A 24,982-nucleotide genomic window follows, 5' to 3' on the forward strand; every position below is an offset into this window, starting at 1 on the left:
AGCCATGATATTCTCTCTGTAGCTGGAGTTTAGCTGTCTCCATGTCCAAGCAGAGGGCTGAAGGTTCAGAAGGCTAAACACACACACGCTCGATTTGAATTAGAGCTGGATTCATGAGGTGACAGGGCTTGTTTTCAGCCACAGCCACTGGGGGAGAAGGCAGCCAGGCTATCTCCTAAACCAGCACCGCAGTGATGTGCCACAGGTGAAAATGCTGGTCCCAATAATGAGCGTGATGAGAGTAGGCAAGGCAAACAATGGCTTCAGGTAGCCGCTGTGAATGCTGGCAACAGTTTTTAATTGCCACCGTTCTCAGTTACGCTTGGCTGAAGGGAAATTGGGGGGGCAGGTGTCTGTTCTGTCGTGCTCAATCTACAGCGTGCCCATCCTTTACACATCTGCTACATTGAGACCTCCCCACCTTTAACGGGAACATCAAACAGATGGAAGAATTACCCACTTTAGCACCCGCCATGAAAGGGCGTTCAATATACTGCCTGCCCATAGCAATTTTCCTCCCTTCTACTTCGACTAAGGTGGCAAGATGAGCAAACAGACATTCAGGCACACACTCAACCCCCCAGGGCATCATTATCCCAGACACAAGAGTTGCCGCCAAAAGTAATGGAGCTCTGGGTCTACCTGGCTCATGGCAGCTCCTACTTTCTTATATTGAAATGGAAGGAATGGGAGAGCTCTGAGCACTGTTTATAAAAAACTGCTGCCAGGGGCTTTACTGTGGGATTATGAGAATTGGCCAAAAATCAAAATAACTAGGGAGGGGTGAAGGGGCAATCCTGCACTTAGTGTTTTGTTTGTGCTTTTTTTCCCCCTGTGCTGGCTGGTTCTGTGCTGGGCTGGGCTAGACTGGGTTGGGTCAGGCTTTTACTGCCTGTTCCTAGAACACAGGGACCCTTTTTTCCCTCTGCCAATCAAAACCAGATGTGCCCAGACTCGTTTTAAGAATTCTGATCCCTTATTCGGGCCTACTTTCAGAGCAGAAAATCTGGCGAGGCACATATTCTCGCACACAGACAGAAATACACACACATATAATGGCAGGCCCGCACACAAACACAGCGGGCTAAGGCAATGTAATCACAGGGGCCCAAAAGGAATCCCAGAACAGAAATGGGCTCCAATAACAAGCTTTTCAGCAGTGGACGCTCGTCTCATTCACCAATTCCCTAAGGACGTGTATGTAGTTTGAGAAGATCCAACGCGACATGACATAGATTTACGAGGTGTACACATAGGACTATTTTCTTGTGGATACTCGTTCCTATCAATGCAACGCCAAGGCCGATCAATTACAAACAAGTTTCTGCATGCAGAAATTCATCAACAGGTTACTCTAAGGTCTCTAAAGCAGAATCATCTCATAAAGTACTCTGCTACTGAGGCTTTAGCATGCCTGTGGGTGTATTTTAATATTTGAGTGTCACTGGAACGTTTTTCCCTCGAAACACAGTGTGAACACAAATTTATGCCCTCCAGCTACATAAAGCATTGCCGCTAATGATAACGGCGGCGGAGCGCAGACATCAGTTTGCACAGCAACTGTGCTGCTGATGTTTGTGTAAATGAATCCACAACTTCAAGGGGGTCACATGTTGTGTACATAACCAGTAGGAGCTGATGTGCAATTAACTATTCATTACATAAATCTGATTATGGAATTAGTCATCCACACAGGTTAGGCAAATAAGTATTACACAGTGCCTTAACCTCTATTCTCCTGTCTCGTGCGCTCTGGATCTGGTCTCCCCTCTCTGTATCTCTTTTGCAATGGATCCAACTCGGGCAACATTATCAGCGGATACCATCTGTTCCCTGCAGCAAGTATAAAATTGAGCTGCTTGAAAGTTGTCTGATATCGATCGGTGCCACATTAATTTTTATAATGCCACATACCGTGTGTCGACAATCATAATCACATCATCGAATCTGTTCACCTTGTCATTCCACTGCTCATGACTTGTTGAAATGTGGGACTGTCTTTAACTGTAATGTCAGACTTGTATATGGCACACTTGTAATAACCCCCCCCCCCAAAAAAAAACAAAAAACTAAAATGGTCAAATTAGGGTTTGTTTTTTTTCACAGAAAGAAATCACATTCTCTTGAGATCATTGTATAATCAATACGCCAGCGTTCGATACATGCTTTTCTCTCCACCTTAAAGCCTCCTGCATCCATCGCAGTGCAATGCGTTTCATATCATGACAATTTTCACTCACCATTGCATCTCCTACAGATAGGTAAGATGTCAGTGCTCAACAAACAGTGGGGAGATGTTCATTTGTGTGGCTTTACTGCAAAAGAAAAAAAAAAATCCCTGCTAATCTCTGCCATAAGGTAGCCTTTATAACAGTACTTGGACTGTCAGGTCTTCAGGCAGTGTAATGCAGCTGTCACTTCAGACTGAAAAACTGGGTTCAAATAGTATTTCACTAGAACAGTTTAAATGGTTTTCTTATAGATCATTATTGTTATACCTGCAACCACACCTTGTGTTAATTCTAAAAATGCTTCATGTATATCTGTGCAATACCCCTCTCTCTCTCTACCTCGCTTTAAAGTGTATATGTTTATTTTATCTCTTTTACACAGGTTTCTCTTGAAAAAAAAAAAAAACAGACACTGATCTCATGATATAATAACTGAAAAATAATAATTTAAACGCGCACATTACAACATGTATCACGCATTAAAAATACATGAACAAAGTAAATTTCTTTGGTACGCCACGCAAGGTCTGATAGATGACTAAAAAAAAATGGGAGAGATGATTTTCATGTGTTGACTGGCAACCCATGATTTTTACCTGAATCTAAAAACCTAACAAAGTTTTTTGGTGCTCAAGTCCAACCAAAGTGATTTAATATCTTGGGGATTAAGCCTCCACCATTTTGCCTGCACGAAAACTTTCATCATCTCCTTTGGGCTGCTCCCTTTAAGGGTGGCTACAGTAGATCATCTTCCTCCATCTCCATCCCTAGCACCATCCTATGTCACACCACCTCTCTACATGTCCTCCTTCACACCATCAATGAATCCTCTGTGGTCTTCCTCTTTTCCTCCTGCCTGCCAGCTCCATACTAACTATTCTTTGACTAATACATCCACTATCCCTCTTCTGCACATCTCCAAACCATTTCAGCCTTGCCTCTCTAACTTTGCCTCCAAACCACTCAACCTGAGCTGTCCCTCCTATGCACTCATGCACTATCGTTAATCTCTCCTATTGAAAATCTTCATCTTTCCTACCTCGAGTCTTTTTTCAGTGTTAGGGTTTCCAAACCATCATGGCATATACATCTTGTAAACCTTCCTTTTTACTTTTTGTGTTATAAATCAATCCTGATACTCATCTCCACCAGTTCCACCCTGCCTGCACTCTCTTCTTCACATCTGTTGCTTTAGAGGGTTCATACCATATATTTAAACTCATCTCCCTTCACTTCCTCTCCTCCGTACAGCTTCACTGTTACACCTGCCTCCATCTCATTCACATATATGTATTCTGTCTTGCTTCTACAGACATTCATTCCTCTTTTTTCCACTGCATACCTCCACCTCCCCAGGCTCTCACCTGCTCACTACTCTCGCTAAAGACCACCATGCAAACCTCATCATCCATGAAGATTCTTGCCTAACCTCATTATTCAACCTGTCCTTCCCTGATGTAGTCCCAACCTCCCTTTGAACACCTCACCACTGTCTGTCCTCATACATGTACTGCTCCACTTTCACATACTTCTGACACTCCTGACTTCCACACCTCCTCTCTTAGCACCCTATCATATTCTTTCTCGTCTAGATCCACAAAAAACACAGTGCAGCTCCTTCTGACCTTCTCTATACTTCTCCATCAGCACTCTCAAAGCAAACATTGGATCTGTAGTGCCCTTTCCCGACATAAAAATCTATGCTGCTGTTCACTGATCCTCACCTCTTTTCTTAACCTAGCTTCAGCGGCTCTGTCCCATATCTTCATGGCTCATCAACTTCATTTCTCTGTAGTTACTACAGCATCAGCCTTGCTTTTGAAAATCAGTGCTAGTGTGCTTCTTCTCTATTTCTCAGGCATCCTCTCCCCACTCTCAACGATTGTGTTAAACAATCTGGTTAAAAATCCATTCCACTGTATTTTTTCTCAAAATGTAAAAAATATTCAGAATGTAATTTTCAGAGACAGTCTTGGATGAATAACATGGTTACTAACAAAAACGTTATTGATGAGATGCTAAATCTAGTTAGAAAATAACAAAGAATCTAAAACCATGCTACTCACCCACACAGGCTTCATTGTTAATCAAACTATGACAGTACTATACCAAAACACTAAAATACAGACAATTTTATTATTGACCATAGCCAACAGTTTTTTCCCTACAGATCCTGAAAGAACTGCCCGAATTTTCATAACGCAGGTCAGTATAACTACCAGATTAATAAATGATTACATTTTTGCACACAAGAGAACAGTTATGAACCCCAGAAGATCATTTATAATGCCAGAGTGGACAGATTGCAATGCAAAATGGCAAAATCAAACTCAATGGCAGTCAAAACTGACAAAGGAAAGAGACAGTGATTCATCAATGCTAAATGCAGCTGTTGCAGTAAATGGCAAATCCCAAAGATTCTGGAGACGCACTAAAACATATTATCAGTAACTTGCTAAACAAAATTCTCTAGGCTGCAATTACACACTGTGAAATTGAACAATAAAATGAAAAACACCATGTCATTACCTAAAGTGCTGGTTCAAAAACAACTTTTTTACGAGACTATAGCACAAGATGAAAGGTTAGGCAAACTTAATTATAAAATCTTTCTTTTTTGGACCATGACAATCCATAACAAATTTAATGAAAATTCCCTGAAACTGTCACAGACAAACAGGCACACTGACCAACCATGCTTGCCATCTTTAAGCCGGACTGCAAGCAGGACAAATACAAGCACAAACGCACTGGCAAAAATCCCGCAAATGCATTAAGCACAGCAGAGTCATTTATTTGTGTCTTGCAAATCCCTGAGGATTTCATCCTCAGGCAAAGATCCAATCAAATGTGTCGCTTGTGTTCAAGTGGTTTCTTCATGTGTTAGACTATATGTATTTACACCTGTATGCACAGCAGGCGGCCTATAAATAAGATCCTTATTCACCTGCTAGGAAGCTGTCTTCTTCTTTTATGTTTACTGCTGTCAAAATTAGAAGGTTATGTTTAACAAAGGTAAACTAAGCTGGGTAAGACCCTACATTGCGCCGCTGCATTTCAAATTCATCTCAGTCTGCTGCCTTGTTTTTTGATTAAATCAAGCAGCAAGCCTGTTGCAGAGGGCATAAAAGTCACAGCCCAGATGAGGCAATCTCACTTCAAACAAACCAGATATGCTGCTGTGTCTTTGTCAGCAACTCATTTACACATAGACATTAGGGTTAAATGGAAACAGTGAGAAGATTTATCTGTGCAAAGTCATCTGCATGAAGTCATCTTAGAAACAGTGCTGTTTAGTAGCGAAAATATATCAAGCACTTTACAGCCACAAGCCTAAAGCACATTAGGACCTAGTCTTGGTGAGGTTACGCAGGGTAGCAAAGAGGATCAAGATTGGTTGCATGGGAGATGGGAGGGCATGACTCAAGAGACTAGTGTGTGCCCTACAAGCTCCTCTTTAGTGGATGGCCCATTGTGGTTGACTGTACAGATCGATAGATCGGGTCAATAGATCATTAAGCAATCCCTATGCTTCTGAAATAACACAGGGATCAGAGTGGAGATAAGAGGCTGGATCAATGCTGGATGCACGGAAAGATGGAGCAGCGTGTGGAGCCTGGAACATGGACGGACCCTGTTGCAGTAGGGAACCTGCTGGATGTGCCATGTGCATCAATGCAAGTGGATGGTACAGCTCAATCATAAATTAAAAAAATAAATAACTTATAACATGCTGTCTCAGGCAATGCAGATAGTTTTCTTTCCAGCCCAGCAGAAGAGATTAATTGTGGTGTTAAAAGTTTTCATGAGCCCTGGTTTGGACAGGAATACTATTAGAGAGGCGTGGGTAATGAAATGTTTCCCTCTTCTCTTGTAATAAGAGTTGTTGTTGTTCCAGACAGCATTTAGGCCAATGGCAAATTAATGGGCTTTTGTAATACACAATGAAAAGCTGCAGGAAATTATAAGACCATCACCAAGAGTCAAAGTTTCTTTTCTAATATTAAAATTATTTACTCTGGGTAGCTGTAATTAATTAATTAACAGTGGGAAGAAAATACTACTTATGCAACTTCTTGTGAATGTTGATTAGACTATGTTTTTACAGTGGAAATAAACAATAATTTCTATATGAAGCGTACCATAGCTCCAGTTTGACTATAGTCTATGAGTCGAGGTGAAAACACAATCCTCACTAACAAAAGTATATCTTTAGTAGTTCCCCTCATTATGAGAGCTGACAAATGTTAATGAGTTATCAGGTTCCTTTTCTGTTCCTACAGTTGTCACACAGTGTGCTGAGCTGATGAAACCTAGTAACAATGATTGCACCTATATGCACAGTATATCAATGCAGAGATGAGCTAAATTATTTGTCCAGATGGAGGTTAATCAAAAACTGAGCAGGCAGTTTGTGCAGTAATAATTAGTAAGGTGGAAGTAATATCAATGTACCATTAAATCCACTCCAGGAAATCACATCAGCTCCCAAAACGGATACAAGTCCCACCTGAATTTAAGTCAGAAAATATTTTTTGTCTTTTGTGATATTTGTGAACCAGGACAAGGGGAGTGTCTGCCAGCGTTTGGCGACTTCTGTGTCTGTGGAGGATGGCTACCTGGGAGAGGCTCCTCTACCAAACAGAGCAGCCAGGAGGATTTGGCAGTAACAAATGGATTGAGGCTTTAGGCGGGCAAATGGGAAAGCGCAGCTGGATAGAAATCACAAAGGCTAATCCTTTCCTACTATGTCTAGCGTTGAGTTTATTGCCTTTTTAAAATTCACTAATACAGATTATTCTGTCTGTTTAACTCATTAACATCAGTAGCTATCTGGCAAACCGATTTAACGACGTACATTATTCCTAACGCCTCTAGGCGTAAGCTGTGTGGATCTAGCTTTAAAAGATGCTTTCTATCAGATAAAGATGTAATTATACAAAACAACATTGCACTGACTGAATGCCATCATAAAGTACTTAAATCGGATAGCAGCCTGTACTAATGCCTTTCTATACGGCAAATATCAGTGTAAGCTCATTCTTATGGCTGAGATCCATTCATAATCTAAGGGCTTCATTTAAAAGGTCAACACCTGGTGTTTATCGAATTCTGCCTTTAAAAAAAAAAAGAAAAAAAATGTTTCGGTCTTAGCAGCATCAAATTTCTTCAAAGATGATTTTGTAATATATCAGCATGTTTATTTGAAATGAAAGCAGAGAAGATCTGTGGCTTTGATCATTCAGTCTCATTATCTGTAAGCAAGAGTAGTATTAAAATATATAGGGCAGGGGGTAAATCCAGGGACTGGTGTTTCCTGTCTCCTGCCTGATGCTGCCGTGGGCTCTTCCTGTCTGGGTGTCGAGGCCAGGACTGCCTGCTGGGAACCTTAGTAGCTCTGTGCAGAAGAGAGGGAGGGAAGAGAAAGAGTGGCACACAGCGACACACAAGCACACACAGACACATAAGCTCCACCCTAAAGAGGAACAGCATGCCAGCCCCGGTGGACATCTGTTTTCACAGGTGTGCTCACCCAATGTGATTAAGATTGGCGCTACACACCCACCGAGCAATGCTGCGCTGGTGCGCCAACACTGTGGGTGCTGGGGCATTAGTGTGAGACGCAAGGAACAGTTGTGTTGTTTAGGGGCAGATGGAAATGATGATGAGAGTTTAAAGAGGAGGAAGCAAGTGAAGGAGAAAACGAGAGGTATGGAGGAGGCAAGTTATGCGAGAAAGTTCATAAGGCTCATTTACTGCAAACAACTGTTTACAGACACTTCACTCAGGAAGACTGGGATTATTTGGAGAACATGCAGATTATCCTCTGCTGTTTGATACTCGAAAGAAAATGGAGAGATCACGTGAAAAGACTGGAGTAAGCCACACATGGGAATAGTATTTTTTATTTTTAAATACCAGTACAATCCAAAATGTTCTTAGAGGGAAAATCCATTCATCTCAAGAAAAGTCCATAGGATATAGGTGGGCAGCAGTTTTGGCAGAACCAACACAGCTGGTATGCAATCGTACAATGCACCTGCTCCCATGGCAACCAGAAGAGGGATTGCTTTCCCTTACACCAGCAGGCCACTTCATGCTTTAATGTAAAGCGACAACTTGCCGGAATTAATTTGTGTGTTGTCGGGAAAAAAAGGGGTCCCCCAAACAGATTTAATTCAGAAAAATGGGGGAAAAAAGCAATTTTCCTTATTTATGCGCCCCCATCCACTGCCACACCACTGCTGCCACCCCAAAATTCTCCAGTGGTTTTTGAGAACTTTCAGCCATTTCAAGTGATCTCACTCCTGGAGTAGTACGAGGCAGCAACAAGAAAATCTTTAATGAACGAGAAAGCAATTCCATTTCACAGCAGCAAGAAACCAAGGAGGAGGAGGAGGGGTGGGAGAGTCAGTCACTAGCTCCTAAAGAGAAATAGAAGCCTTGGATAAAAGCTGCTCACCCCAAGATATCTATAAAAAAAAGAAGAAGAAGAACAGACAGACGGCAGACTTAACACCAAATCATCCTGCTGTACGATTCAGAAGCTTACCTAACGCTGACAAGTGACAAGAAGAGTGCTATGCTGTATGTAGCTTATTAGCATTTGTGAATTTCACTTTGCTTATGCTCCTGAACTTTTTACACCTCTATCTGTAACTAACAGAGCAAAACTATCTGTACAGCAGCAAACGGAATAAATAATAACTAAGTGAATACTTATATGTCGTGTTCACAGCGGGTATCAACAGTTTTGAGCCTTGTTTTCAATACAAGTTGGTGATTTAGCAAAGATATAGTATGAAACTGATACATGTGCACATATGTGAGTCAGTATGCAGAGTAAATGTTGCTTGATGCGATATCAAGCTGCAAAAAACATATTTCATTAGTTAGTCTGGGATATTTATGATAAGCCCTGATCACACAGCCAAGGTCTCGTCCCGATTCCATTATCCATCCAAATGTGTGCACTCCTCGCCTCCTCGTTTCCAACCCTCCCATCAAGGAAGAAATGGCAGGCATCGCTCCCACAACTATGCCCGGCTCCAATCTGCTCTCGCTTCCCATCTCCTGGCGAGCATATCTCAGTGTGGGGTATGACTTCTCTCAAAAGCTAGATGTGAGAAATGTATATATTTGTAAGTGCTAATACTAAGCGGCACAGAATGTTGGGCCAGCACCAGACAGATGGTTCTGAGAAAGGCAGAAGATCAGAGAGATGCTCCCTCCCACCCTTGCTGTCCCCATTCCTCTATTTCTCCGAGAGAAGTCACTATCACAGCGCTGCATGGCACCGAGGAGCTTCAGTGTACAAAAGCAGCCTTAATTCCCCCAATGTTGGAATCGGCTCACTCTAACAAGGGTATCAAAGAACTTCATCAATGAAAGGATATTTAAAACTCCGCTCTCAAAAGCCTATCAACCCATGGGTGGAATACTATTGGGAGAGTTATTGGGGTGTAGGACAAATGGAGAGGCACACGATGTAAAAAATAAAATAACACAGAAAATAAAGAGGAATATAAATGATTTTATAGTCTCTTGTATTTGTAGAAGGATTACTAATGACATGGAAATTCTCGTATGTATCTGGTTTAAAGGCACAATTAGCCTTGCCCAGTATGTCCTTCACAAAGCACTGCCAAGGCAGATTAATTGATACAATCAGAGGCCAAGTGAGCTTAATTTACGAAGCCAGAAATCTCAGGAGCAAAAGTTATAAAGCAGTGAACAAAAGAATTGACTGTAAATGCACTGTCTGTGTGTCCATGTAGGAGGGTTTGTTTCACTTTTGCAACAGGAGGGATGTCAAGTCTTTATTTGGCATACATCTGTTGTACATTTGGCTCGCTATGACACCTCATAGGAGGCCAGGGTCAAATAAAGTGCAGAGCTTAACAGCTCTGGCACACCAGGGGAGACACGGCTACTCAGGAACTATAACACAGACACACAAACAAATGGATTCACTTTCACGCATACAGACAGTAAGCCTCACAGATAAATTCAAAATCTCAAGACAAACTGAAAAATCCTCTCCTTTTGATTGAATGAGGATGGCAGTCTGTGTGGGCTATGTTAGCCATGCTTTCAAAACCCTAAATGGCTCAGACACATATACAATAACAGAATGCCTGGCCCACTGCTTCTGTCTTTAACTATATCTTTCTATCTGAAACTCACAAGCGGAATTTGCGACAAATCACCCAAAGTGCAAAGAGCTCAGTTGGGGTGAAGTCAGCATCGGCAGGACAGGAAAAAAAAACCCAACATGTTGCTTGGTCTGGGAGGACGTTCATGCAGAAGCTGCCAATCAATCAATGGGATTTTTATTGTTCAGAAGGGATATAAAGCTCTCTTTGTCTGTCCATACTCTTCTGACCTTTATTGGGCCAATGAAGAAGGCAAACACCACCAAGCCATCAGGGAAATTGAGTATCTGTTTTGCTCTTAACACACTGCTCACAGATTGCAGAGCTGGCATGGTGTGGCGGACACAGACTGTGTGCCGACCTGTGCGCGCTCCGCCCTACGCGACCTTGGTACATATGACTATGCCAACGTGCCAATGAGCGCTCCCACACTGTCCTCATCTTTAAAAAAGAAAAAGAAAAAAAAACCTTCTCCCTGAGGCAAGGCTGGAGCTTGGGCTTGAGACACAGAGTTCATTAACAGATAAAGTGTGGGGGGGAAAAGAGAGCAAGAGATGGGAATAAATGAGAAAATGACAACGGACGGAAGATATGGAGAGAGCTTGGCAGCCGTCCATGAAAACGACAGCTGGCAGCGACATCCTTCACAAACCTGGCGACGCAAGCGGTGTGATGGAAGCAACCTCCAGAGACATAGAAAAAGGAAGAGAGGAAGAAGGAGAGAGATTTGGGGGAGCGGGAGGGGGACTGTGGCAGTAAATATCATGCTTTTCGTCTCCAGACTCCTGTGCTAATTAACACAGTTCCACATACAAGGCCCCCCCGTTTGCCTCGCAGCCTGACCTCGGTCTTGAGCACTGACACAAAGGGCTGGCAAGGGCCTATGTGAAGTTGCATTTCCACAGTGTGGTGGAGGTTCTACTTTTGGTGCAAGGTACTTACCTATATTTCGTTCTCCTAATCAAACATATGAGACTTTTAAGGTGGTCATCACAGTCGAGGACATCAAGTTATTGCATTAGTTGGTGCTTTAACAGCTCTCAAACTGACACTGAAACTGCGATATGATTCCTAACGGTTTTGTGGTGTGGTTCCTTCTTTAAGTCATGCAATGAGATAGAGGTTTTTTAAAAGTTAAGTACAAAAACACAATGCATGAAAGTAAAGAAAGAAAATCCAAGGCATTTGTGTGACAGACACATGAGTAGGAATATATGACAGCCATGGCAGATAAATGGACAAAAATTGTAATTGCCGTTTCTTACTTATAACCTGAAAATTATGAGTATATACCAAAACCAGTTAAATCAATCGGGATGAAAAGGGTGAAAAAAAACAAAACGCTTGGACACTGCTAGCACGGGCGCCTACAGAAACGCAAAGCAGGAGATGAAGCATCGCTGAATATGTTTCCAAACCAACTTCATTCTAAGCCAAAGACTAGAAAATATGGTGAAGCATATCTTCCCTTTGGCTTCACCTGCACAAGTGCCAAGGTAGGTCTCCCCTGCATAATTAGTTTTCCCTGTTTCTCCCTGTCGGGAGCAGCGCTGGGCTGTTTAAATCACGGACAAACAGTATCCCACATTCGTGATTTTTAGTTCACAAACACTTCTTGTAATGACTAACTACTGCTGACATTTTGGAGATATACATACTATACTATACTTTATACAGTAAAGTTACAGCGGGATACAAATGATATCAGGCTGATCCTGCCACGATTTGTTCCCCCGGTTCAAATCACGGACAAACAGTATCCCCCAGTTGTTTATGTTTTTAAACCTATTTTGCACAGAGAGGCATTTTTTGAAAAATGTATTGATAGCAATGTTGAATATTATTACACATGAAAAAAAACCAACTACACGTAAAATAATCACACCGTGATGCCTCTGCCTTTGTAAATGGAGGGACAGTAACTGCGTGTGTATGTAAGCGTGTAAAACCTGCAGATAGTCAGATTAACAGTATTTTGTCTCTATCTGCCATTCTGCAATTCATCTCATGTAAACAATAACGTGGCGCACAGCGTGACGTGAAAAAAGGCACATACCTTTGAGTGACGAACTCTGTATTCCTCGTCCACAGGTAAACGCAAAAAAGGAGTTTTAAAAAAATCTCAGTTTTCGGTGATTCAAAACGCCGTTTACGTGTGGACGAAACAGCTGCATTTTCGAAAATACCCGTGTAGGTGTTTTACGCTACGTAAAAGACTTAGTAGTTTATGTTATTACTACCTGTCATTTATTGCAGATTACTTGTATTTGCTTAATTGTTTACTAAATGTTTGAGGTGTGAAATAAACCACAATGGAGCAAAATATGTGTGTGTGTGTGTGTGGTTGGAGGATGTGTGTGCGCGTGTGAGTGCGCGGGGGGGGGGGGCGCGAACATTTTTCTTGTAAAACAAAGGGGGGCCCAGCAAAAAAAGTTTGGGAACCACTGTACTAAGGTGAGCTGTCAAAAATATCCTGAACTTTTCTGTCAGTAGTCATTTCTGTTTTTGCTACGTTTACCTGTTTTTAGCTGCTGTTAGCTGCTGTTAGCCGCCGTTAGTGAAATTTTCTTTCAAACAGATCTAGCATTGTTGGACCACACCAAGCAAAAAAAACTATCTTATGATGTCAGAATAAAATCAAACTGTTTATCAGAGGGAAAGTGTGATTTTTAGGACACTTCGGTCCAACATTAGCTAGCGTACCGCTAGCTAATAATGAGCTGTTGTTGCTATTTAGCCGACTCGTGAGCTGTCCAAAGACAGGAGGGTCAAATGGCTAATTTGCTGGATTAAGTAACTGTGACAGTATGTGAAATAAATAGGCATGTTTGTGTATGTTTTTGTGTGTTACAGCCCCAACTTCTATTCAGGAGATGAGGAGAGAAAGGAGGGAGGTGGAAATGAGGGAGGAGAGAGTGCAGTGATCTTTAAATTAAAAGGAACTTCTATTGCATAATGTATATGTGGTCGGTCTCTAGCGACATACATAAAATGCAATTATGTATCTTGGCCACTATATTCATGATGTTGAGGGAATACAGCATCTTCCAAAACCTGGTGCTCACTCATATTTGTGGATTAGTTCTAAATTTGTAAGACTGCTGGAAGACATAATTACACACTAATCAATGTATATTTATGAATACAACATTCTCTTGTCTATTAAATAACTTAAAAATGTACGTACTTTACCTTTAATGAGTAGAGTCCAGTTCAGCTGCACTATGCACTGGAAATGAGGCTTCAGTGTGTAAAAAGAAGTGCTGAGGGATTTTGAGGGAAGAAAAGAAATAAAAAGGTGAGACAAGGTCTGGTGGCCTTGTCTGAAGGTGAGCTGGATCCCCTGCCAGCCTGCAGTCCGACTCCTCTGGCAGAAAGGGAGGGGGGGACAAAGACAAATGAGGTAGAGTGTGGGGATGCTGATCAACAACCGACTCACTCACCGGCCGTCGCTCACCACATCCAGAGGGAGCAAGTGAGAGAGAGCGACGGAGAGACAGAGAGAAGTGAGGAGGCCAATGAGCCGGCACTGGTCCAGTCACAACACCATAGACACAAATCCTGGTTCTGTACCATTAGCTCCAGACTGTCATAAATCAGACAAAGCCAGCCAGCAGGACCAGAGAGAAGGCCAAACAGAGAAGTCAAAAAGCCACAGCCACACAGGACTGATCAGACAACAAAGGAGGGGAACAAACAGCAACCTTTTGACAGAGGAAGCATTTATAACACCACAAGACAGAAGAAAGGCTCCATACACATAATAGAAGCACTGGTATTGAACCTGGCTTTGTTACTGCAGCCTGAAATGCATCCACAGTGCTATTTACAGTAATATTTATATTACAAAAAGTCACTCACAGTCAGTGCCAAGCCAGGTTTTTTTAAAATCTACTCTTTCATTACAAATTTTCTTATGTTAATCAGGCTATGGTTATGCATCTTTGCTATAAATCTTCATTAAATGGCTGGCAGTAGAGGGGTTACAGAAAATGAGGATAAAGAGTTGGGGGACAACATACGATAAAGATACATAGCTGCAACTAAAGTGGGACTAGCGCCTGAATTCACCATGAATCTGCCTTCTCTCAGGAATGCTTGTATTAACATGAGACACTGATGCATTTAAAGGTTTCAGATCATTTGATAAATAAACAAGGAGTGAGCTGTACTGGCCAAGGTCAAAGTACCAGCATAATACACAGTCAGTGTCTTTCATAAGTTACTGAAAACAAACAGAACCATAGAGCTTCTGCTTTTACATGTCATAAAAGCCTCCATTAATATTCATGATCCAAACTGTATAGTACACTTGATATTTAGTCATTAGGATTTTGTCACTGGAAATTGAGGTGCTCATTTAGAGCATGTGGGTTAGTGTTTTCATTTGGTAATGCCATTACTGGAGCAAAAGCTTCATTAGTATTTCTGCTTGTAATAACCTCGACAAGGGATTTCCTAACCCAGTTTTTCAACCACACCCATCCCAGGCACGCTGCCTTGGCATGCACCCTACTGGCAGACAAACAACACATCTGCCTTCCTGCTCGGAAACTTGCGCATACATATTGTATGAATCAACAGAAAAAATATGCGCTTTTTGTTTTGCTTGTGCATGTGGGTGAAATATGGACTGGGGTATAATATAGTGTGTGTGCAAAATTTCAATTTTTTGATTCCATGTAAGACTGTGTGTAGGAAGTGATGATCCAGATTGGCAAAAAAATGGCAGCAGAGAACAACTCTTGGTTTCGCTGTAAGTTTTTGGTGAGCGTGTGCCAATCCCACCTCACACAGCAGTGCACCACGGGGGGGCTGAACACTTTCTACAGTTGGATCCAATTAATTTCATCTCCACACGCCACCCATTTCGACATGCTAGGAGCGTAAGAAGAGGAAGTGGAGGGTTGAAGGGGGTGGAGGTGTGCAGCGAGGCAAGTGGGAAATAACCAAGAAAAGGGAAGTGGAAGGATGGGCCAAGGTTGGGGAAACTTAGAATTCCCTGTATCTTCCGTTGAGTTTCTGCACAGGCAGACGAAAAATGCAATTACACGTGCCCTCTCAGCCTTTTCAGGCAAGTAGAGTGTGTGTGTGTGTGTGTGTGTGTGTGTGTGCGTGTGTGTGTGTGTGTGTGTGCGTGTGTGCGTGTGTGTGCGCGCGCGCGCGCGCAGGGGACGGAGTGGTGGGGTTTGTGCCCTGTGGCCACCAGCACTCCCATTTTCTATGCTAATAGACGCTTGTTCTGCATTCTATCAGGCATTTGGTGGCACAGCTCTGAGTGAGGAGCAGCAGAGGGTGAGTGCAGAGCGGGTGCGTAAGGAGCGGGGAGGGAGAGAGAGGGAGAGGGGGTTGTCGCCTTGTGTCTCCGGAGATAGTAGGAATAATGAAAAAGTCTGCTGGGACTTCAAAGCAAACGGCTGGTCATTTCCTGTGGTGATGGCTGATATGGGGCGTACATGTTCAGGCAACAAGCACACAGACACTTAGTCACACATTCCTGCTAGCAAAACCCTGCCAATGAACACCATCTCCTTTGATGGCATAGCGGAGCCCAAGCGAAAGGAGTGGAGTCTTTGGACAAGGAACAAATTCGAAAAGCTTTCGCACGTTGCTGTCAGAGCCATCTAAATGCTTTAGTCACAGCCTTGGGTCAAAACTTATGCAATGTGGGTGTAATGCCAGTAACCAGCTGATTTTTTTTGTTTGTGTGCGTGTTTTTTTTTTTTTTAAACCAATTTATAACACTTGCAGTGTTTTCAAGTTAAAACAGGCAATATTAAATTAGAAAATAAACTAGCAGTTGTTATGGGGCAGGGAGACATCAAAATCCATTCTCTTGGCAGATCAACCTCTGGGGCTTTGCTAAACAGCCTGTGTAAAAGAAAAAAAAACAAGGTATATCCTTCAGCATCTTTGTGTTCTCAATTTACTGGTAGTACTTTGGGTTGTTCGCCTGTTTTACACTCGTTCTGGGTTGACCATTCTCTACGTTGGCAGGTGGAAGCATAAGGTAGCTCAAATGTGACAGAGTGTCTCAAAAATGCAGAGGGAGCTGTGTTACTCCTTTTTTGGTCACTAAAAAGATCGACATGTGGAAAGACGTATGAGCAGAATAGCCAGAGCGGTATGTGAAGGGGAGAGAGCTGATAGGCCAGCATGATATGCAAACATAAACAAGCCAGCAGTCACATCTTCCTCATCTGGTTTCTTATCACTGAATCTTTCACTATTATGAAAGCCGGTCTATTGACATACATTCACTCATGGCTGTAAGTCTTATGTGCGAGCAAGATCCACCAAAAGAACAAATTGTAGAATTACATTTTTTTACAAAACACACACACACACACACACACACACACACCTGGTTTCATTCAGGATGCCTGGAATTCTTTGCCTGCTTGGCTCACATTACTTCCTGAGCCCGCATGCTGACTGCTGCACGACAACAGATAAAATATGCCACTCATCACAATACCTCATCTACTCAACATGTAACTGGAAAAACGCAGTTTGATGAGTGATAGAAGTGAAGCTGAATTTACAGGAGAGTTCTGAGAGTGGATGGGTCTCAAGTGGGAGACTCCTGAGAACCCAGGTATTCTAATTTACAGCGTCTCCCCTTTCGTAGACCCTTGACTGCAGTACAGTCAAGGGTCAGTAGTACAGTAGAAGTGAGCTAAAGATGCAATGATACTGTAAAATCTCTCACTCATTCTGAGAAACTGAGTCAGAGAAACAGACCAGAGACACACACTGCAACGTGAGGAGCCCAAGAACCTTGATCTTATAAAAGTTATTAAATTTGTATTGTTTCATAAACAGACCAAAACGACAGGAGGGGGGGACGACTGAACAATACTAAAGTTTAAGAAAAAAGAAAGAAATCTTTATTGTTTTATTTTCTTTTGAGCACCCACAAAACAGAATGAGATGATTTCTGTTGCAAAGTAAAAACTATAAACCTTGGGATCAGTTTGCTCTACACACCATAATTCCTGAACGTCACCTTACCTTTACATTTCCGAACGCACCCCTTCCAATTCCCCCATCCTATTCTCTTATCTCCCAGGTTTGACAGAGTGATGTCTTCAGCCAAAATCACCTTGTCTACTCCGGTTCCCCAGGAGATGAAGTGCCAGCGATGTAGACGATTCAATCAAGAGAAGTGAAAGAGCAGATCACAGACAATACGCCGCGGCCCCATTACCCCCAGTCCTCAGTTACCAGTAGCGACGCTCAGCTCAGGCCCCCACCTAATGGGCCATAATATCATTTTGCGCCATGTACCAGCTCTTTATACTAGCTCTAAACATAACTCTGTCGCCAGGGCACAATAAAAACAGATATATTTCTTTATTACTCCTCGCGAAGCATATCACCAGATCTGAGCTCCCCTACAAAGGAAACTAATATCTACAGGAACCCGCTCTTTTCCTTGGCTCATTTAGAGCAGACGCACAGTTGTTATTACATTGAGCTGCACTCGGCCGGCCTCACCTCCCCACGCCATTCACTCAGACTGTAATGGATGTTTTATTATAAAGAAATGAATACAATATCTTCGCCATCAATAGCCTACTTAAAAAGCCATTTTCTCTGCCTTGCAATATGTTTGAATGTCCATCACGCCTCAAGCAATGAGGTGCCACATGTTTAATTCAGACACGACGCAATTTGCGTGTTACTGTACACGCGGAAACAGCAGCTCCTCTGCCCTTTGCTCACCCTCACTGCTCTTTTTTTCCACTCACGCAATAATCACACTCCACCCTTTCTTGCATATAGTCAATGTAAGTCTCCAGCAGGTTCATTAGTTTACAACACGGCAGGGAAAAGGGAAAAGGAAATGTCACCTGGGTCCCCCCCCCCTTTTTTTTAAGACATTCACTTTCTTCATCTCATGTAGTACATGCTGTGCTTGTAAGTCTCGAGTCAGATGAACAGAACTTCACTTTAGCAAGGGCAAGTTATTATCTGCTACTAGGAAAAAAACCCTACACACAGGGCACGTTGTTGCCATCGCCCTGTACCCTATACATCTCATCGTGTCTGACCAGCCCATTTACACTGTGAGGATATGACAAGTGATGAGTGAACATTGGGGCACGAACATGTGTGTTTGTGTGTGGCAAGACGAAGCAGGAGGGGGAGTTGGGGAATCCAATCTCTCACACAGAGGAGCAGAGACAGGCGGGCAGATACGTTCCAAGCCCGGTATAACCCCAGCGGTATCCATGAATGAAATGACAAGATTACAGGGGTATTAGAAAACCTGCTGAGATGGTTGATAATGCTGTTTATGGTTGGGCGTCACACCGCTCGAAGGGAAAAGTCAAACTGTTTGACTAATGAAAATATGGACAAGCTCTTCACACATAGTCACCAAACAGCAAACTTAAGGAGAGAGGTCTTCCTCTCCATTAGCACCCATGGTTTGGTGTTGACGAGCGTTAATGCAGATACCTGAAAATTTGAGTCTGTGGCATTATTACAGACAGACTTCTTAAAATAGGGACAGAAAACATAGGCCCCACTATCCTTACAACGAGAATGGGATTACTGTTGTGTCAACAGCCCCCAAAGATAATAGTAATTACTGCCCTAGCTACAGCGCCATCAGACTGAGGCAACTTCGCTAGCTGACAGCTTGGTCCTAATTACCAAGAACCACCAATTACGGGCTCCATTTCATTATTTATATAGCACAGCACACCCAAATAAAAGAGACTTCAGTGACTCTGAGCAGTCACATCGCTGGCAGCTGCAGAGGAGCATCCAGATGATCAGCTGAATCATTCTCTCAGTGTTTTCTTCTTCTTTCTTTCTTTTTTTCTAGATAATATACTAGTCAGCGTGCAAACACAGCATCGTTAGTATTGAAAGCTGTGTAAAAATAGAAAATGAAGCCAATAGGGGGCTGCCTTTCCTTCCTTTTTGTCAGCCACAGGAAGTAATTTAGCTGCGAAGGAAGTGCATAACCGCCTCTTCTTTTCCTCACTTGCTGCTGCTCACTTATCTGAACAATTCGAAAAGATTATCCCATGAGCAATTTAACTACTGAAACAACTTGCCTGTTGCATCTACATTTATTCCACCGTGAGGTTTGTTTAATAAAAAAAAAGAAAAGAAAAAAGAATGTGCTCACCTGATGCTACACAAAAGATGTCTCAAAAAAAAGAAAAAAACCCAACATAAAAACAAAATTCTTTATCTGGTGAGTGTATTCAACCATTCACACACACACGGCAAATTTCACAGATGTTTCCCATCATCCTCTGCTGCCAAGCAGCGCCCAGTGATGGCTGAGAGGAGGGGAGCGGGGGCTCAGTGCTGGGGTGTGAAATTCTGCTATTCCTGCTCCAGTGAATTCAGCAGAAACTTGGCAGATCATTGTGGAGATTTGTATGTCTGTGGATTTGACATGAAACTGTTTGAGAGGCTCATCTGGAATCTGTCTCTCAACTTGCCTCCCCTTAAAATGGGCTTGGTTCACAATACATATATAAAGCCTGACAACCACATTTTTTAATCCTCCAGAGGATGCAGATGCAATGATTAGGTCATATACAATCATCTGAAAGATAACAGTCTGTTGCTTAAAAACCTGCCTTTGAGTAAAAGCTAACAATCCTTAAAATAGACGAAGAGCATCTGCAGCATCTATACAGATTTCTGCAACTATATACCTTGTTATTAAAAAAGAAAAATACTCCCACTCTTGTTGAAATTCAGTATTTTTCACAAAACGAACAAATAGAAGTTCATAGTCAGCAAGCTGTAAAGAACGTAAAGCTATCGTGTTCCAAGAAAGCAAGTAGTCGCAAAGAAACTGAACAAAAAAAAAAAAACAAGTAAGTATGTACAAAAGGAATCGGCCGTGGCGATCCAAAGCGCTTAGCATTTAGATGACAGCTGCACAGGGCAGGCCTTGTTTGCAGGGGCTGGAGTGGTGCGGTATATGTGGCCCGGAGGCCGGATCTGGTCCAACTGTGCCCTGGCAAGAAAACGCTCAGCCCAGTCAGCCTCGACAGCTTGGATATTCACAGGAGGCAGTGGAAATGGAGGGCTGCAGTACCATGTTGGAGTTGGGGCGAACTTGCAGGAGGAGGGGCAGGAGTGATGAGTCAGGGAGAAAGTATTTTATATTATTTTTGTACCACAAGGACACGACATTTGCCATTTTCCGTAGAGAAAACCCAACCTAGGCTGGTGATGAGGGGGTATGTTGGCTTCTGGTAATGCCTGGAGCACGTTAGCAGGCTTTTTAAGCCATTTTTGCACAGCGTTAAAAGGCGTTAGTATACACCTGCAATGCTGTGACTTTTTTTTTTGGTAATGAAAATTTTCTAAAGGCTCGACCTGCTCTGTGCTGACCGCATAGGCCTGAAGATTTTTACCCTGCTATGACCTAATCATAGCAGTTGGCTTCAGATTACATGAAACATTGTCATCTGACAAACCACTGTGACAATTTCAATAGATCACAGGCATTAAAGTTAGGATCATCACTTTGATTTAGCATGACAAATGAATTATTCACTCTCATTTCTGGGGATTCATACTTAAACTCAGAGTCATTTTGAGTATCATAGAAAGGACTTTTGATGTCGGACAGCTTTCTCCTCACTTGATTAACCTGAACCAACTTCAAAAGTGCCACGGCTTGGGTATCGCCATCAGCAATATTCTAAACAAACGTGGAGCCTTTTTAGAAAACAATATCTTCTATGAGCCTCCTCTTTGAAATACTACAAGTTAAATGGTCTTGTTTACTTATTTTTGCTATTATACTTCAAAAATAGCACATTTTACACGGTAAACAAGGAGCAAGTCAAGCATGCAAAACTAAGAGTGCAAAACTACTTTAGTTACGTTCAAAGTATCAAAATTTAATGCAGAAGGAAAAAGTGTGTGTGTGTGTGTGGGGGGGGGGGGGGGGGCGCAGTGACACACAAGGGAGAAAGAAAAAAAACTATGGGACCCACAACATTGCAAAAGACAACAAAAAATAGAGAGATTTTTCAAGTGCATCCTAATTCATTCATCCCCCAAGTATGTCTTTGCTCCAGGGTTGTGACAAGGCAAAGCCTCATGGGAGAAATGACTGGCACCTCCTAATCCTTATGGATACCAAAAAGCATGCCATTACCATAACATTCACACCATCTTTTGGGATGTGAGACAAACTGAGCCAACAACAAAGGATCAAAACGAAAAACAGCAAAGAAAAATTAAAAAACAGAAAAGTATGCCTGTTTAATGTGATCTATTTGGAGTCACATCTGTAGCACTTTGATGAAAGCCATAGCTCCACCAAACTTCTAATCATTCAGCACAGGCCAAACAACCACCTGGTGTAGCCTATATTTCAAATGAGCCATATTTTGTTTATCTTTAACACCAGCGGGTAGGCTGGCAGGCATGCTGCAAGGGAAAGTGGAGCACAAGAATTATGACCTAAGAAAAAAAAAAACAGCTGATTAGGGAGAAGATGAGTGAGAAATGGAGTCATCTGTCACATTAAGCACTCCACAGATGGACAAGTGTAACACCCTAAGAAACCTGCAAGTCCTGAGGCTTGGTGGCAGCTTTGGGATTTAAAGTAAATCCAGGAACAGTTTCAGAAGAAGTGATGAAATATGCCTCACGAGATCACATGTTCATATTGCTCACCCTTTCATTCACGTCATCAGACGAGTGGTAACAACGGTCCTTTTTCTGTGCTTAAATTAAATGTGAAAACATTTAGTTTTTACAGCTGTCTACACAAAACTATTGTGAGTGTAGATAATTACTGGGGAGCTTCATTTAATGAAGCCTCGGAGCAGATCTAATCACTCGTGTTCTTTAATAAACAAGCACGGAAACCTACTGGTGTGCAAATAAAGATTTGACAGACTAGAACTTCTCCCAACTAGTAGGCTAAGACTTGACTTATAATTGGACCATTGTTTCCTGACACAAACCATTTACTGGTCAGCAATGTTCCGCTTCTATAAGCACGACAAGAAAGAAAAGATCTTTTCAATGGTGTACTGTGGCTAAGCACTGCCTGCATATCTCCCAGGTGAGATGGACAACTGCCTGCTGGGTAGCAGAGTTGTTGCCTTAGTGCCTTCTCTGTGTCCTGTACCTCCTGTCTGCTCAGACTTTACCATTGAGCTCACTACCACTTCCTACCTCTGCTATTCTACCTCTGCTATTGACAGCCAAACAACCGGGAGTCAGGAAGGCCTTAATGAAGAGAAGTAGGAGGTTCAACTAATTAGAAATACCTCCATTCCATTACTCCATCCCCTCCTGTTAACTCAGAACACTGAGCTACAGCTTGGCCAGAGCTGGGCCTGGAGGATTGTTTTTTTTTTTCTTTCTTTCTTTAGGCTGCTAGCCAATGGGGGACCGTGGTAATTGCCTAAATCCCACTGTGGCAAATCAGGACAAAGAGTGTGAGGGTCACGCAAGCCAAGAAAATGCTGGGATAAAGTGTGGGAATGAAAGTCTAGTAATAATAATAATAATTTTTTTTAAAAATACAGAGGCATAGGACACAGAGACAGAAACTTAAATCTTTATCTAAACATTCCACAGTATAAGTTCTAACATTGCAGAGCTGGTGATCCATAAAATAGGTAAAGAAATCTTCTTTGCACAAAATTAGCACAAGAGCGTAGGAGACTGGAAAGGAGTATTGTGCAGTGAGAAAATAAAATGACCTCGGGTGCTACTCACTAGGGAAAGGCCGACAGGGGTGCAACGACTGTCTTGGCTGTTGAAGCGAAACAGAGTAGGGTGCAGCAGTGACTGCACAGTCGGTGCTTGCTGGACACTTCAATCACAGGCTGCCGGAGCCCCGGGCAAACTTGGCCAATTAGCCGCACACCACCGCTGACCCCCAGCTTCATTAAGGGCCTGGGCTCTGGATAAAGGGAGAGAGGAGAGGAGGTGGAGAGGATTAGCAGGTGAGAGAGTAAACTGTCAGCAGGGGCCAGGTTTGAGGAGATACACACATGCATTTGCACAAACACGCACACCTAGAGGTGACGCTCAAGGTTACAGATAAACACAATCAGAGCACACCATACCACACGTGTACACATTGGCCGAATCACACTCCCGTGTTCCTGTGGGCTTACACCTGCAACAAAGGTGGTGATGGTGGGGTAGAGAGTCAGGGCTATAGAGGCCAGAGGGTGCAGCTCTCCCTCTCTTTCCCACACTACTGACTTGACAGCAACAGGTGTGGTGGCGAACAGACATGCAATTACCAAGTTGAGAATCTGCTCTTTGTGACAGAGACACCAGCAAATCAGAGGTAGGATTGGAGTTCGAGGAGAGAAGGAGAGCGTAGTGTTAGAAGAAGAAAGAGGCTACAGACTATTCAAAGTCCCCGGAGGTGAGAAAAAAGAAAGACAAAGAGAAAGAGAGATTTCGAGTTGTCTCTTTTCATTGGAAATCTCTCACCAGCAATGTGGGGGGAAAAAAGAAGATCAAAAACTAACACAGACAGTAACTATGACACACCTGTTGTTCTGCAGTGGAAATAAAAATTTACACACTTTGGTTGTCTGAAGAGGCATCGCATAAGTGTGCGCACAACACTGAGACAATTCAGAGAGGGTGGATGAGGCTTTCTGAGGTGCTTTGGGACAGGTTGTGCTCAATGAGCCCTGACAGAAAGACTGTTTGGTGTATGCGGGTGTGTTTGTGTTTGCCTGCATTACAAATGTGTACATCCACATGGGACCTCTGTTTGCATCAGCCTTGCAATGAAAACCACAGCAGTGCTACAGATTGGGTGGGGGCGGGACAGCAGCTTCATACACGCTCCCCTTCATTTTCTCTGTTTTCCCTCTCAGATTACGGGCCTTCGATCAGTCTAAAGTAATGTTTGTGAGCTTTGCCGCTTGTGTAGTAATAACTGCTGTCGGAGAGCTTGCATGCTTGGGTGGAGAGAAGATACTGGCCCTTTATTTAAAACAAGCCAAGGATAAAAGATCAATGGCCCAATTCAAGCCATGAATTGGAGGGAAAAGTTCACAAAACATAGTGGGAGATTATGAGCAGGAGATATATGTGTAGATCGAGGGGGAAGCGGAGAGTGAAGGGGCATCTAGCTCATCTGGGTGCTAGTGGCTTATTGATTGCTGGAGACACAGAGCTCCCAGCCATTCATCACCGACCACTCTCAGGCCCTTAGATAACTCCTATGATAGTGCCCTGCTGCTGAGCAGCTGCAACTGGCCACATCCATTATCCTTCAAAGTAAGCCCCCTAGCCTGGGAACAGGCATGGAGGGGCTGCTGGGTGACAGGCTGAAGGGAGGGCTGAAATGGAACTGGAGGAGGCCTGTGGTTAGGAGCATGTGGTTCAGGCTACGGTATACAAAAGCAGACGCTAAGGTTGAAGGGCCAGGGCTTTATGAAAAATGGTGCTCTGACAGCCACAGCAAAGACGAGAAACTGTCTGTTTTCACCAAGAGAAGAGGAGAAAAAAAAAATGTGACAGCACTATTGTTTCCACTTCTTGGCCAAACAGTATTAGCAAAGCTGTTTTATAGCAGATAGCACACAAACCAACGAAGCGACAGGCAGC

At 42.9% G+C, this 24,982-nt stretch overlaps 1 protein-coding gene across 2 annotated transcripts in view; it reads right to left on the minus strand.

Annotated features, from left to right (window-relative positions):
- Nucleotides 1-24,982, minus strand: part of plxnb2b (plexin b2b) — a 130,110-nt gene that overhangs the window by 78,908 nt on the left and 26,220 nt on the right. The window contains exon 2 of one of the 2 annotated variants that reach the window (XM_084933911.1): nt 23,120-23,306. The exons of the other annotated variant lie outside the window; for it this stretch is intronic. The gene's annotated coding sequence lies outside the window, so the exon portion shown is untranslated. The remainder of the gene's footprint in view (nt 1-23,119; nt 23,307-24,982) is intronic. 2 annotated transcript variants of the gene reach the window in all.

Source organism: Perissodus microlepis, chromosome 7 (genome assembly GCF_051167445.1).
Source record: "Perissodus microlepis isolate ML-2025 ecotype Zambia chromosome 7, ASM5116744v1, whole genome shotgun sequence".
NCBI lineage: Eukaryota > Metazoa > Chordata > Actinopteri > Cichliformes > Cichlidae > Perissodus > Perissodus microlepis.